General features: G+C 46.8%; 13 non-coding genes across 13 annotated transcripts; all 13 read right to left on the bottom strand.

Annotated features, from left to right (window-relative positions):
- Window positions 1-2,100: 2,100 nt before the first annotated feature.
- On the bottom strand, window positions 2,101-2,172 carry trnae-cuc (transfer RNA glutamic acid (anticodon CUC)). The gene has a single exon. It is a non-coding gene; the product is annotated as a tRNA-Glu (tRNA).
- Window positions 2,173-3,800: 1,628 nt separating this feature from the next.
- trnam-cau (transfer RNA methionine (anticodon CAU)) lies at window positions 3,801-3,872 on the bottom strand. Its single transcript has one exon. It is a non-coding gene; the product is annotated as a tRNA-Met (tRNA).
- Window positions 3,873-4,271: 399 nt separating this feature from the next.
- Window positions 4,272-4,353, bottom strand: trnas-uga (transfer RNA serine (anticodon UGA)). The gene has a single exon. It is a non-coding gene; the product is annotated as a tRNA-Ser (tRNA).
- Window positions 4,354-4,752: 399 nt separating this feature from the next.
- Window positions 4,753-4,824, bottom strand: trnaa-agc (transfer RNA alanine (anticodon AGC)). Its single transcript has one exon. It is a non-coding gene; the product is annotated as a tRNA-Ala (tRNA).
- A 744-nt stretch (window positions 4,825-5,568) lies between these two features.
- On the bottom strand, window positions 5,569-5,640 carry trnae-cuc (transfer RNA glutamic acid (anticodon CUC)). The gene has a single exon. It is a non-coding gene; the product is annotated as a tRNA-Glu (tRNA).
- A 1,663-nt stretch (window positions 5,641-7,303) lies between these two features.
- trnam-cau (transfer RNA methionine (anticodon CAU)) lies at window positions 7,304-7,375 on the bottom strand. The gene has a single exon. It is a non-coding gene; the product is annotated as a tRNA-Met (tRNA).
- A 399-nt stretch (window positions 7,376-7,774) lies between these two features.
- Window positions 7,775-7,856, bottom strand: trnas-uga (transfer RNA serine (anticodon UGA)). Its single transcript has one exon. It is a non-coding gene; the product is annotated as a tRNA-Ser (tRNA).
- Window positions 7,857-8,255: 399 nt separating this feature from the next.
- Window positions 8,256-8,327, bottom strand: trnaa-agc (transfer RNA alanine (anticodon AGC)). Its single transcript has one exon. It is a non-coding gene; the product is annotated as a tRNA-Ala (tRNA).
- A 744-nt stretch (window positions 8,328-9,071) lies between these two features.
- trnae-cuc (transfer RNA glutamic acid (anticodon CUC)) lies at window positions 9,072-9,143 on the bottom strand. The gene has a single exon. It is a non-coding gene; the product is annotated as a tRNA-Glu (tRNA).
- A 1,638-nt stretch (window positions 9,144-10,781) lies between these two features.
- trnam-cau (transfer RNA methionine (anticodon CAU)) lies at window positions 10,782-10,853 on the bottom strand. Its single transcript has one exon. It is a non-coding gene; the product is annotated as a tRNA-Met (tRNA).
- A 399-nt stretch (window positions 10,854-11,252) lies between these two features.
- trnas-uga (transfer RNA serine (anticodon UGA)) lies at window positions 11,253-11,334 on the bottom strand. Its single transcript has one exon. It is a non-coding gene; the product is annotated as a tRNA-Ser (tRNA).
- Window positions 11,335-11,733: 399 nt separating this feature from the next.
- On the bottom strand, window positions 11,734-11,805 carry trnaa-agc (transfer RNA alanine (anticodon AGC)). The gene has a single exon. It is a non-coding gene; the product is annotated as a tRNA-Ala (tRNA).
- A 744-nt stretch (window positions 11,806-12,549) lies between these two features.
- trnae-cuc (transfer RNA glutamic acid (anticodon CUC)) lies at window positions 12,550-12,621 on the bottom strand. The gene has a single exon. It is a non-coding gene; the product is annotated as a tRNA-Glu (tRNA).
- Window positions 12,622-13,729: the final 1,108 nt, after the last annotated feature.

The following is a 13,729-nucleotide window of genomic DNA, read 5'->3' on the forward strand; positions in this document are numbered from 1 at the left end:
GCTCCGGGGGCTCCAGGGGTTCCAGGGGGTGCTCAGTGGGGGCCATGCCCAGCCAGAGTGGCCCTTCCCCGGGCAAAGTCTGGAGGAGTGGGGGGTGGCTCTGGAGGGGTTCCAGGGGGTGCTCGGCGGAGGCCATGCCCAGCCAGAGTGGCCCTTCCCCGGGCATAGTCTGGGGAGAGTGGGGGGTGGCTCTGGAGGTGCTCCGGGGGCTCCAGGGGGTGCTCAGTGGAGGCCATGCCCAGCCAGAGTGGCCCTTCCCCGGGGTGAGTCTGGAGGAGTGGGGGGTGGCTCTGGAGGAGCTCCAGGGGTTCCAGGGGGTGCTCGGCGGAGGCCATGCCCAGCCAGAGTGGCCCTTCCCCGGGCATAGTCTGGGGAGAGTGGGGGGTGGCTCTGGAGGTGCTCTGGGGGCTCCAGGGGGTGCTCAGTGGAGGCCATGCCCAGCCTGAGTGGCCCTTCCCCGGGCAGAGTCTGGAGGAGTGGGGGGTGGCTCTGGAGGTGCTCCGGGGGCTCCAGGGGTTCCAGGGGGTGCTCAGTGGGGGCCATGCCCAGCCAGAGTGGCCCTTCCCCGGGCAAAGTCTGGCCGTGTGCGGGGTGGATGATCCCTGCTCCGCCTCACGCGAGTTGGAGACCGGCTGGGTGCCCTTTTATCCATGAGGCACTGCACTGCCTCCGGCAGCCGAGTTCGGGGCCCGGTGAGGGCTCCAGGCTCCAGGGGCTCCGACCCGGAGCCTCCAACCCGCAGAAGGTACTCCCTGGCCGGGCAAAGTCTGGCCGTGTGCGGGGTGGATGATCCCTGCTCCGCCTCACGCGAGTTCGAGACCGGCTGGGTGCCCTTTTATCCATGAGGCACTGCACTGCCTCCGGCAGCCGAGTTCGGGGCCCGGTGAGGGCTCCAGGCTCCAGGGGCTCCGACCCGGAGCCTCCGACCCGCAGAAGGTGCTCCCTGGCCGGGCAAAGTCTGGCCGTGTGCGGGGTGGATGATCCCTGCTCCGCCTCACGAGAGTTCGAGACCGGCTGGGTGCCCTTTTATCCATGAGGCACTGCACTGCCTCCGGCAGCCGAGTTCGGGGCCCGGTGAGGGCTCCAGGCTCCAGGGGCTCCGACCCGGAGCCTCCGACCCGCAGAAGGTGCTCCCTGGCCGGGCAAAGTCTGGCCGTGTGCGGGGTGGATGATCCCTGCTCCGCCTCACGCGAGTTCGAGACCGGCTGGGTGCCCTTTTATCCATGAGGCACTGCACTGCCTCCGGCAGCCGAGTTTGCGGCCCGGTGAGGGCTCCAGGCTCCAGGGGCTCCGACCCGGAGCCTCCGACCCGCAGAAGGTGCTCCCTGGCCGGGCAAAGTCTGGCCGTGTGCGGGGTGGATGATCCCTGCTCCACCTCACGCGAGTTCGAGACCGGCTGGGTGCCCTTTTATCCATGAGGCACTGCACTGCGTCCGGCAGCCGAGTTCGGGGCCCGGTGAGGGCCTTTTATCCAAGAATCAACTGGAGTGTGGAGCTTCTACGGGCCTCCAGGGGCACTGCCGACCCAGAGCTGTGCCCCGGCTTCAGTTCTCTGTATCTCAGGAAGTTTTTTATTTATACATTTATTTCATCCATAATCTCTGGCGCCTAAAGGGTTAAGCAGGTAGCATCCTTTCCTGGTCAGGGGGAAGAGAAAGGTATGTTTCCAGCAGGGTTCTAAGAAATATGAAGCAATGCCAATGGATTTCTTGCCCATCAGCTTGACCACCTGGCCACCACAATACTGCATCTTTGGAAAATTACAGTGAAAGCATGAGACCAATAAAAAAAATCAAGATATGCTTGTCCAGTCAAGAATTGCTGGAAAACATGACTGATCCCAAATGAAGCAAAGTATGCGCTCTACCGCTGACCCACTTTGTCTAAGAGAAATGCTCCAAAAAGAAACACCAACCAACCTGCTAGTCTATAGATGCATAGAAAAGCTAAAGGTTGATTACAAATTTTCACATGCTGCGCCCAAATCGATACCATGTTGCTATGCCTCTCTTCACCTCCGTCCAGCTTGAATGTACTCGTAACCACAGCGAGTCTTGTACATAATGCAGCTACAAGTGTTCCAGCAGGACAGACTAGATATTCCCATACCGGAAGTTGAACCCGGGCCACCTGGATGAGAGCCAGGAATCCTAACCGCTAGACCATATGGGAAGGATTTAAGAAGGTAAGAGTTGATTTAATGGTAAATAAGATAAGATAAGATAAGATAAGATAAGATAAGATAAGATAAGATAAGATAAGATAAGATAAGATAAGATAAGATAAGATCAGATCAGATCAGATCAGATCAGATCAGATCAGATCAGATAAGATAAGATATTCCTTTATTGTCCCACATGGGCACGATGGGTTCATACACAGGCCCCAGATGTACAAGGTTGTGGTCCGAGCTGCCCAGGGGAGGGAGGGGGAAAGAGGAATAAGCCTCCTTGGTGTTGGCAAAAAACAAGTCCAATGTTCTATTGTTTCTGGTGGGGCAGGTAACATACTGGGTGTATGTTGGTAGAACAGAAGAGGGAGAAGCGTGGTTAAAGTCACCAGAGACGAGGGAGAGAGCCTGTGGGTGCTGTGTTTGCGGCCTACAAGTGCAGGAGAGCAGTGCTTCACAAGCATATTCAGTATTGGCAGACGGGGCCACATAGACTGCGATCGAAATCACATGTGAGAACTCCCGGGGCAGATAATATATCTTTTCTTCCCGCATTCTCTCGTTCTGTCCGCCCGCAGCAGATGAAAATTGTCCAAACCTACAATAGAGTCTGGCATTTCTGCTGTTAACCAGGTCTCTGTGAAAATCAAGACACTGCTGTCCCTATAAATCCTCTGGGACCGCATGAGGCTCGCTATTTCCGTCATTTTATTTTGAAGGGACCTCACGTTACCCATGACTACGGCGGGAACCGACTTCCTGTTTGTCCCTCTCTTCTCTCGGAGTTTACGTCCAGCCCGTCTGCTTCGTTGCGTTTTCCTTAGGATGTCCGCCGGGATAACGTGACGATCTCCGGGTAAGACGACTGTTCTCCGCAGTTTCATTAGTTCGTCCTTTGTGTAAGCGCGGTACGGCGCCGGCCGGGGGGCGGGGCCGGAGCCGGGGGACTCAGAGCCAAGACACATCGCCACGACACGACGAAAACACTCAATCCAGCCGAAAAAAGTCAAAAACAGTTGAATTAAAAACGATTCCAGCGCGTGTCCCTATCCTACAGTAAAATAGAAAAAAAATTACTAACTATATTTACAAAATATAGGAGATAAAGCACAATAAGTGTGAGAAAAAAGAGAGAGCGTTTACACCGGGCTGCTAGCTGTACCAGCGCCTTATGACGTATAAAGAAGGCCTCATTGATGCTTGAGAGTTAAGGAACAGTTCTGTATGTAATAGATATAAGCCCATTCCACGTGCAACAAGTCTAGTGATTAGTATTTTCCTTGTGGCTCAGCCTATTAGACCATGGACCTGAAATCCACAATCCCGGATTTTGGAGGCTAGTATCCTGTGCATATTGCTTATGGGGTTATGTACCCATAATAGACTCAAATTGCTTCAAAATGTCTATTCATGGGTCTTTTTTGACCTACATCTTCTTTCACTACTCAGCTATCCTTTTCCCCAAAAAAGAAATAACAATATAGGATGGAAAAAAGAAATGTGCTGCTAGATTCAAAGCAAATGTGGAACTGGGAGCTTGCGCTGAAGATCGGCTTCCATCATCCAACACATTACTGACTAGCTTGGTTCATTTGGATTGACAATCGCAATAATGCAAGTAAAAAAAATCTAGCAGAGGATGGTTTCGATCCATCGACCTCTGGGTTATGGGCCCAGCACGCTACCGCTGCGCCACTCTGCTGAATGGCTATGATCATGGGACTCAAACCCACAATCCCGGTTCAAGAGGCCAGTGCGTAATGCCCATGGGGCTGTATACGTCTAATAGACTCAAATTGCTTCAAAATATGAAATCTAATTTTAAAGGAATGTGGAACTGGGATCTTGCTACGAAAGACTGTGCTCTAACACTGAGCTATATAACCATCTCTTGCCTGTCATGATTATTTTCCAAGCAAGACCTGGAGTCAACACTTTTCACTTTGTGCCATCAACAGAATATTGAATGGAGATGCAGGGGATTGAAACAAGGATTTCATACATGCCCTCGTTCTGAAAGAATGGCTCCGAAATTAAACATCACCAAACATGCTGGTTTATAGAATAGAACGCAATCTCAAAATCTGTGCTGCTAAACACACGTTGCTGACAGGAATCGAACCTGCGCGGGGAAACCCCAATGGATTTCAAGTCCATCGCCTTAACCTCTCGGCCACAACAACAATACACCTCTTAACTGTGTTTAAGAAAGTGGAAATTATCCACATTATTTTCTGAAACTAGCGCAATTACATTACCAGATTTAACTCTCCATGAATTCATGGAGACAGCATGTTTTACTAAGCATTCTAAGCTCAGGTTTGGCGAGACATACCTATACTGGAAGTTGGGAATGTCGCCCAGGCTGCCTGAATGGGCCACTTTGTCTCACCTTCCTGCAGGTAGTGTGGATGGATGAAATAATATTGTTTGAATTTTATAAGTGCTGCAAGGTTCAAAGGTAATGCGGGACTGGGAGCTTGCACTGAATCACCACATGTGCTGATTTGAAATATTTCAGTGAAGGTCTCTAAAATTCACTGCAGTGTAATCTGGCAATTAGCAAAGACTACAGTGTCACCTGGAGATGCTGGGAATTGAACCCAGGACCTCATACATGCTAAGCATGCGCTCTACCACTGAGCTACATCCCCTTCCGTAACAATGCCTTAAATGATAGAATGGACAAAAACAGAACAGATAGAATAGAAACAACAGAAACAGTGACCAGATAGACAATTCAATTCTTGATTTTTTTTTAAATTCCAATTTGACTGGTTGTGACACAAAGGTTTGTCCCATTGTTACTTTACTTACATGTGCGTCACTTTTTGTGTGTTACAGTAACTTTTTTGGCCTGATCACCCAGTCCACAAGTGTTCCTGTACCTATATATTTACAAATCAAGCACTGTTAAGCAGGTGGCATCCTTTGCTGGTCAGGGGGAAGAGAAAGGTATGTTTCCAGCAGGGTTCTAAGAAATATGAAGCAATGCCAATGGATTTCTTGCCCATCAGCTTGACCACCTGGCCACCACAATACTGCATCTTTGGAAAATTACAGTGAAAGCGTGAGACCAATAAAAAAAAATCAAGATATGCTTGTCCAGTCAAGAATTGCTGGAAAACATGACTGATCCCAAATGAAGCAAAGTATGCGCTCTACCGCTGACCCACTTTGTCTAAGAGAAATGCTCCAAAAAGAAACACCAACCAACCTGCTAGTCTATAGATGCATAGAAAAGCTAAAGGTTGATTACGAATTTTCGCATGCTGCGCCCAAATCGATACCATGTTTCTCTGCCTCTCTTCACCTCCGTCCAGCTTGAATGTACTCGTAACCACAGCGAGTCTTGTACATAATGCAGCTACAAGTGTTCCAGCAGGAAAGACTAGATATTCCCATACCGGGAGTTGAACCCGGGCCACCTGGATGAGAGCCAGGAATCCTAACCGCTAGACCATATGGGAAGGATTTAAGAAGGTAAGAGTTGATTTAATGGTAAATAAGATAAGATAAGATAAGATAAGATAAGATAAGATAAGATAAGATAAGATAAGATAAGATAAGATAAGATAAGATCAGATAAGATCAGATCAGATCAGATAAGATCAGATCAGATCAGATCAGATCAGATCAGATCAGATCAGATCAGATCAGATAAGATAAGATATTCCTTTATTGTCCCACATGGGCACGATGGGTTCATACACAGGCCCCAGATGTACAAGGTTGTGGTCCGAGCTGCCCAGGGGAGGGAGGGGGAAAGAGGAATAAGCCTCCTTGGTGTTGGCAAAAAACAAGTCCAATGTTCTATTGTTTCTGGTGGGGCAGGTAACATACTGGGTGTATGTTGGTAGAACAGAAGAGGGAGAAGCGTGGTTAAAGTCACCAGAGACGAGGGAGAGAGCCTGTGGGTGCTGTGTTTGCGGCCTACAAGTGCAGGAGAGCAGTGCTTCACAAGCATATTCAGTATTGGCAGACGGGGCCACATAGACTGCGATCGAAATCACATGTGAGAACTCCCGGGGCAGATAATATATCTTTTCTTCCCGCATTCTCTCGTTCTGTCCGCCCGCAGCAGATGAAAATTGTCCAAACCTACAATAGAGTCTGGCATTTCTGCTGTTAACCAGGTCTCTGTGAAAATCAAGACACTGCTGTCCCTATAAATCCTCTGGGACCGCATGAGGCTCGCTATTTCCGTCATTTTATTTTGAAGGGACCTCACGTTACCCATGACTACGGCGGGAACCGACTTCCTGTTTGTCCCTCTCTTCTCTCGGAGTTTACGTCCAGCCCGTCTGCTTCGTTGCGTTTTCCTTAGGATGTCCGCCGGGATAACGTGACGATCTCCGGGTAAGACGACTGTTCTCCGCAGTTTCATTAGTTCGTCCTTTGTGTAAGCGCGGTACGGCGCCGGCCGGGGGGCGGGGCCGGAGCCGGGGGACTCAGAGCCAAGACACATCGCCACGACACGACGAAAACACTCAATCCAGCCGAAAAAAGTCAAAAACAGTTGAATTAAAAACGATTCCAGCGCGTGTCCCTATCCTACAGTAAAATAGAAAAAAAATTACTAACTATATTTACAAAATATAGGAGATAAAGCACAATAAGTGTGAGAAAAAAGAGAGAGCGTTTACACCGGGCTGCTAGCTGTACCAGCGCCTTATGACGTATAAAGAAGGCCTCATTGATGCTTGAGAGTTAAGGAACAGTTCTGTATGTAATAGATATAAGCCCATTCCACGTGCAACAAGTCTAGTGATTAGTATTTTCCTTGTGGCTCAGCCTATTAGACCATGGACCTGAAATCCACAATCCCGGATTTTGGAGGCTAGTATCCTGTGCATATTGCTTATGGGGTTATGTACCCATAATAGACTCAAATTGCTTCAAAATGTCTATTCATGGGTCTTTTTTGACCTACATCTTCTTTCACTACTCAGCTATCCTTTTCCCCAAAAAAGAAATAACAATATAGGATGGAAAAAAGAAATGTGCTGCTAGATTCAAAGCAAATGTGGAACTGGGAGCTTGCGCTGAAGATCGGCTTCCATCATCCAACACATTACTGACTAGCTTGGTTCATTTGGATTGACAATCGCAATAATGCAAGTAAAAAAAATCTAGCAGAGGATGGTTTCGATCCATCGACCTCTGGGTTATGGGCCCAGCACGCTACCGCTGCGCCACTCTGCTGAATGGCTATGATCATGGGACTCAAACCCACAATCCCGGTTCAAGAGGCCAGTGCGTAATGCCCATGGGGCTGTATACGTCTAATAGACTCAAATTGCTTCAAAATATGAAATCTAATTTTAAAGGAATGTGGAACTGGGATCTTGCTACGAAAGACTGTGCTCTAACACTGAGCTATATAACCATCTCTTGCCTGTCATGATTATTTTCCAAGCAAGACCTGGAGTCAACACTTTTCACTTTGTGCCATCAACAGAATATTGAATGGAGATGCAGGGGATTGAAACAAGGATTTCATACATGCCCTCGTTCTGAAAGAATGGCTCCGAAATTAAACATCACCAAACATGCTGGTTTATAGAATAGAACGCAATCTCAAAATCTGTGCTGCTAAACACACGTTGCTGACAGGAATCGAACCTGCGCGGGGAAACCCCAATGGATTTCAAGTCCATCGCCTTAACCTCTCGGCCACAACAACAATACACCTCTTAACTGTGTTTAAGAAAGTGGAAATTATCCACATTATTTTCTGAAACTAGCGCAATTACATTACCAGATTTAACTCTCCATGAATTCATGGAGACAGCATGTTTTACTAAGCATTCTAAGCTCAGGTTTGGCGAGACATACCTATACTGGAAGTTGGGAATGTCGCCCAGGCTGCCTGAATGGGCCACTTTGTCTCACCTTCCTGCAGGTAGTGTGGATGGATGAAATAATATTGTTTGAATTTTATAAGTGCTGCAAGGTTCAAAGGTAATGCGGGACTGGGAGCTTGCACTGAATCACCACATGTGCTGATTTGAAATATTTCAGTGAAGGTCTCTAAAATTCACTGCAGTGTAATCTGGCAATTAGCAAAGACTACAGTGTCACCTGGAGATGCTGGGAATTGAACCCAGGACCTCATACATGCTAAGCATGCGCTCTACCACTGAGCTACATCCCCTTCCGTAACAATGCCTTAAATGATAGAATGGACAAAAACAGAACAGATAGAATAGAAACAACAGAAACAGTGACCAGATAGACAATTCAATTCTTGATTTTTTTTTAAATTCCAATTTGACTGGTTGTGACACAAAGGTTTGTCCCATTGTTACTTTACTTACATGTGCGTCACTTTTTGTGTGTTACAGTAACTTTTTTGGCCTGATCACCCAGTCCACAAGTGTTCCTGTACCTATATATTTACAAATCAAGCACTGTTAAGCAGGTGGCATCCTTTGCTGGTCAGGGGGAAGAGAAAGGTATGTTTCCAGCAGGGTTCTAAGAAATATGAAGCAATGCCAATGGATTTCTTGCCCATCAGCTTGACCACCTGGCCACCACAATACTGCATCTTTGGAAAATTACAGTGAAAGCGTGAGACCAATAAAAAAAAATCAAGATATGCTTGTCCAGTCAAGAATTGCTGGAAAACATGACTGATCCCAAATGAAGCAAAGTATGCGCTCTACCGCTGACCCACTTTGTCTAAGAGAAATGCTCCAAAAAGAAACACCAACCAACCTGCTAGTCTATAGATGCATAGAAAAGCTAAAGGTTGATTACGAATTTTCGCATGCTGCGCCCAAATCGATACCATGTTTCTCTGCCTCTCTTCACCTCCGTCCAGCTTGAATGTACTCGTAACCACAGCGAGTCTTGTACATAATGCAGCTACAAGTGTTCCAGCAGGACAGACTAGATATTCCCATACCGGGAGTTGAACCCGGGCCACCTGGATGAGAGCCAGGAATCCTAACCGCTAGACCATATGGGAAGGATTTAAGAAGGTAAGAGTTGATTTAATGGTAAATAAGATAAGATAAGATAAGATAAGATAAGATAAGATAAGATAAGATAAGATAAGATAAGATCAGATCAGATCAGATAAGATCAGATCAGATCAGATCAGATCAGATCAGATCAGATCAGATCAGATCAGATAAGATAAGATATTCCTTTATTGTCCCACATGGGCACGATGGGTTCATACACAGGCCCCAGATGTACAAGGTTGTGGTCCGAGCTGCCCAGGGGAGGGAGGGGGAAAGAGGAATAAGCCTCCTTGGTGTTGGCAAAAAACAAGTCCAATGTTCTATTGTTTCTGGTGGGGCAGGTAACATACTGGGTGTATGTTGGTAGAACAGAAGAGGGAGAAGCGTGGTTAAAGTCACCAGAGACGAGGGAGAGAGCCTGTGGGTGCTGTGTTTGCGGCCTACAAGTGCAGGAGAGCAGTGCTTCACAAGCATATTCAGTATTGGCAGACGGGGCCACATAGACTGCGATCGAAATCACATGTGAGAACTCCCGGGGCAGATAATATATCTTTTCTTCCCGCATTCTCTCGTTCTGTCCGCCCGCAGCAGATGAAAATTGTCCAAACCTACAATAGAGTCTGGCATTTCTGCTGTTAACCAGGTCTCTGTGAAAATCAAGACACTGCTGTCCCTATAAATCCTCTGGGACCGCATGAGGCTCGCTATTTCCGTCATTTTATTTTGAAGGGACCTCACGTTACCCATGACTACGGCGGGAACCGACTTCCTGTTTGTCCCTCTCTTCTCTCGGAGTTTACGTCCAGCCCGTCTGCTTCGTTGCGTTTTCCTTAGGATGTCCGCCGGGATAACGTGACGATCTCCGGGTAAGACGACTGTTCTCCGCAGTTTCATTAGTTCGTCCTTTGTGTAAGCGCGGTACGGCGCCGGCCGGGGGGCGGGGCCGGAGCCGGGGGACTCAGAGCCAAGACACATCGCCACGACACGACGAAAACACTCAATCCAGCCGAAAAAAGTCAAAAACAGTTGAATTAAAAACGATTCCAGCGCGTGTCCCTATCCTACAGTAAAATAGAAAAAAAATTACTAACTATATTTACAAAATATAGGAGATAAAGCACAATAAGTGTGAGAAAAAAGAGAGAGCGTTTACACCGGGCTGCTAGCTGTACCAGCGCCTTATGACGTATAAAGAAGGCCTCATTGATGCTTGAGAGTTAAGGAACAGTTCTGTATGTAATAGATATAAGCCCATTCCACGTGCAACAAGTCTAGTGATTAGTATTTTCCTTGTGGCTCAGCCTATTAGACCATGGACCTGAAATCCACAATCCCGGATTTTGGAGGCTAGTATCCTGTGCATATTGCTTATGGGGTTATGTACCCATAATAGACTCAAATTGCTTCAAAATGTCTATTCATGGGTCTTTTTTGACCTACATCTTCTTTCACTACTCAGCTATCCTTTTCCCCAAAAAAGAAATAACAATATAGGATGGAAAAAAGAAATGTGCTGCTAGATTCAAAGCAAATGTGGAACTGGGAGCTTGCGCTGAAGATCGGCTTCCATCATCCAACACATTACTGACTAGCTTGGTTCATTTGGATTGACAATCGCAATAATGCAAGTAAAAAAAATCTAGCAGAGGATGGTTTCGATCCATCGACCTCTGGGTTATGGGCCCAGCACGCTACCGCTGCGCCACTCTGCTGAATGGCTATGATCATGGGACTCAAACCCACAATCCCGGTTCAAGAGGCCAGTGCGTAATGCCCATGGGGCTGTATACGTCTAATAGACTCAAATTGCTTCAAAATATGAAATCTAATTTTAAAGGAATGTGGAACTGGGATCTTGCTACGAAAGACTGTGCTCTAACACTGAGCTATATAACCATCTCTTGCCTGTCATGATTATTTTCCAAGCAAGACCTGGAGTCAACACTTTTCACTTTGTGCCATCAACAGAATATTGAATGGAGATGCAGGGGATTGAAACAAGGATTTCATACATGCCCTCGTTCTGAAAGAATGGCTCCGAAATTAAACATCACCAAACATGCTGGTTTATAGAATAGAACGCAATCTCAAAATCTGTGCTGCTAAACACACGTTGCTGACAGGAATCGAACCTGCGCGGGGAAACCCCAATGGATTTCAAGTCCATCGCCTTAACCTCTCGGCCACAACAACAATACACCTCTTAACTGTGTTTAAGAAAGTGGAAATTATCCACATTATTTTCTGAAACTAGCGCAATTACATTACCAGATTTAACTCTCCATGAATTCATGGAGACAGCATGTTTTACTAAGCATTCTAAGCTCAGGTTTGGCGAGACATACCTATACTGGAAGTTGGGAATGTCGCCCAGGCTGCCTGAATGGGCCACTTTGTCTCACCTTCCTGCAGGTAGTGTGGATGGATGAAATAATATTGTTTGAATTTTATAAGTGCTGCAAGGTTCAAAGGTAATGCGGGACTGGGAGCTTGCACTGAATCACCACATGTGCTGATTTGAAATATTTCAGTGAAGGTCTCTAAAATTCACTGCAGTGTAATCTGGCAATTAGCAAAGACTACAGTGTCACCTGGAGATGCTGGGAATTGAACCCAGGACCTCATACATGCTAAGCATGCGCTCTACCACTGAGCTACATCCCCTTCCGTAACAATGCCTTAAATGATAGAATGGACAAAAACAGAACAGATAGAATAGAAACAACAGAAACAGTGACCAGATAGACAATTCAATTCTTGATTTTTTTTTAAATTCCAATTTGACTGGTTGTGACACAAAGGTTTGTCCCATTGTTACTTTACTTACATGTGCGTCACTTTTTGTGTGTTACAGTAACTTTTTTGGCCTGATCACCCAGTCCACAAGTGTTCCTGTACCTATATATTTACAAATCAAGCACTGTTAAGCAGGTGGCATCCTTTGCTGGTCAGGGGGAAGAGAAAGGTATGTTTCCAGCAGGGTTCTAAGAAATATGAAGCAATGCCAATGGATTTCTTGCCCATCAGCTTGACCACCTGGCCACCACAATACTGCATCTTTGGAAAATTACAGTGAAAGCGTGAGACCAATAAAAAAAAATCAAGATATGCTTGTCCAGTCAAGAATTGCTGGAAAACATGACTGATCCCAAATGAAGCAAAGTATGCGCTCTACCGCTGACCCACTTTGTCTAAGAGAAATGCTCCAAAAAGAAACACCAACCAACCTGCTAGTCTATAGATGCATAGAAAAGCTAAAGGTTGATTACGAATTTTCGCATGCTGCGCCCAAATCGATACCATGTTTCTCTGCCTCTCTTCACCTCCGTCCAGCTTGAATGTACTCGTAACCACAGCGAGTCTTGTACATAATGCAGCTACAAGTGTTCCAGCAGGACAGACTAGATATTCCCATACCGGGAGTTGAACCCGGGCCACCTGGATGAGAGCCAGGAATCCTAACCGCTAGACCATATGGGAAGGATTTAAGAAGGTAAGAGTTGATTTAATGGTAAATAAGATAAGATAAGATAAGATAAGATAAGATAAGATAAGATAAGATAAGATAAGATAAGATAAGATAAGATAAGATAAGATAAGATAAGATCAGATCAGATCAGATCAGATCAGATCAGATCAGATCAGATAAGATAAGATATTCCTTTATTGTCCCACATGGGCACGATGGGTTCATACACAGGCCCCAGATGTACAAGGTTGTGGTCCGAGCTGCCCAGGGGAGGGAGGGGGAAAGAGGAATAAGCCTCCTTGGTGTTGGCAAAAAACAAGTCCAATGTTCTATTGTTTCTGGTGGGGCAGGTAACATACTGGGTGTATGTTGGTAGAACAGAAGAGGGAGAAGCGTGGTTAAAGTCACCAGAGACGAGGGAGAGAGCCTGTGGGTGCTGTGTTTGCGGCCTACAAGTGCAGGAGAGCAGTGCTTCACAAGCATATTCAGTATTGGCAGACGGGGCCACATAGACTGCGATCGAAATCACATGTGAGAACTCCCGGGGCAGATAATATATCTTTTCTTCCCGCATTCTCTCGTTCTGTCCGCCCGCAGCAGATGAAAATTGTCCAAACCTACAATAGAGTCTGGCATTTCTGCTGTTAACCAGGTCTCTGTGAAAATCAAGACACTGCTGTCCCTATAAATCCTCTGGGACCGCATGAGGCTCGCTATTTCCGTCATTTTATTTTGAAGGGACCTCACGTTACCCATGACTACGGCGGGAACCGACTTCCTGTTTGTCCCTCTCTTCTCTCGGAGTTTACGTCCAGCCCGTCTGCTTCGTTGCGTTTTCCTTAGGATGTCCGCCGGGATAACGTGACGATCTCCGGGTAAGACGACTGTTCTCCGCAGTTTCATTAGTTCGTCCTTTGTGTAAGCGCGGTACGGCGCCGGCCGGGGGGCGGGGCCGGAGCCGGGGGACTCAGAGCCAAGACACATCGCCACGACACGACGAAAACACTCAATCCAGCCGAAAAAAGTCAAAAACAGTTGAATTAAAAACGATTCCAGCGCGTGTCCCTATCCTACAGTAAAATAGAAAAAAAATTACTAACTATATTTACAAAATATAGG

The sequence above is a fragment of the Eucyclogobius newberryi genome, unplaced genomic scaffold, assembly GCF_026437365.1.
Source record: "Eucyclogobius newberryi isolate DKJ021-1_F unplaced genomic scaffold, fEucNew1.0.hap1 SCAF_29, whole genome shotgun sequence".
Taxonomy (NCBI): domain Eukaryota; kingdom Metazoa; phylum Chordata; class Actinopteri; order Gobiiformes; family Gobiidae; genus Eucyclogobius; species Eucyclogobius newberryi.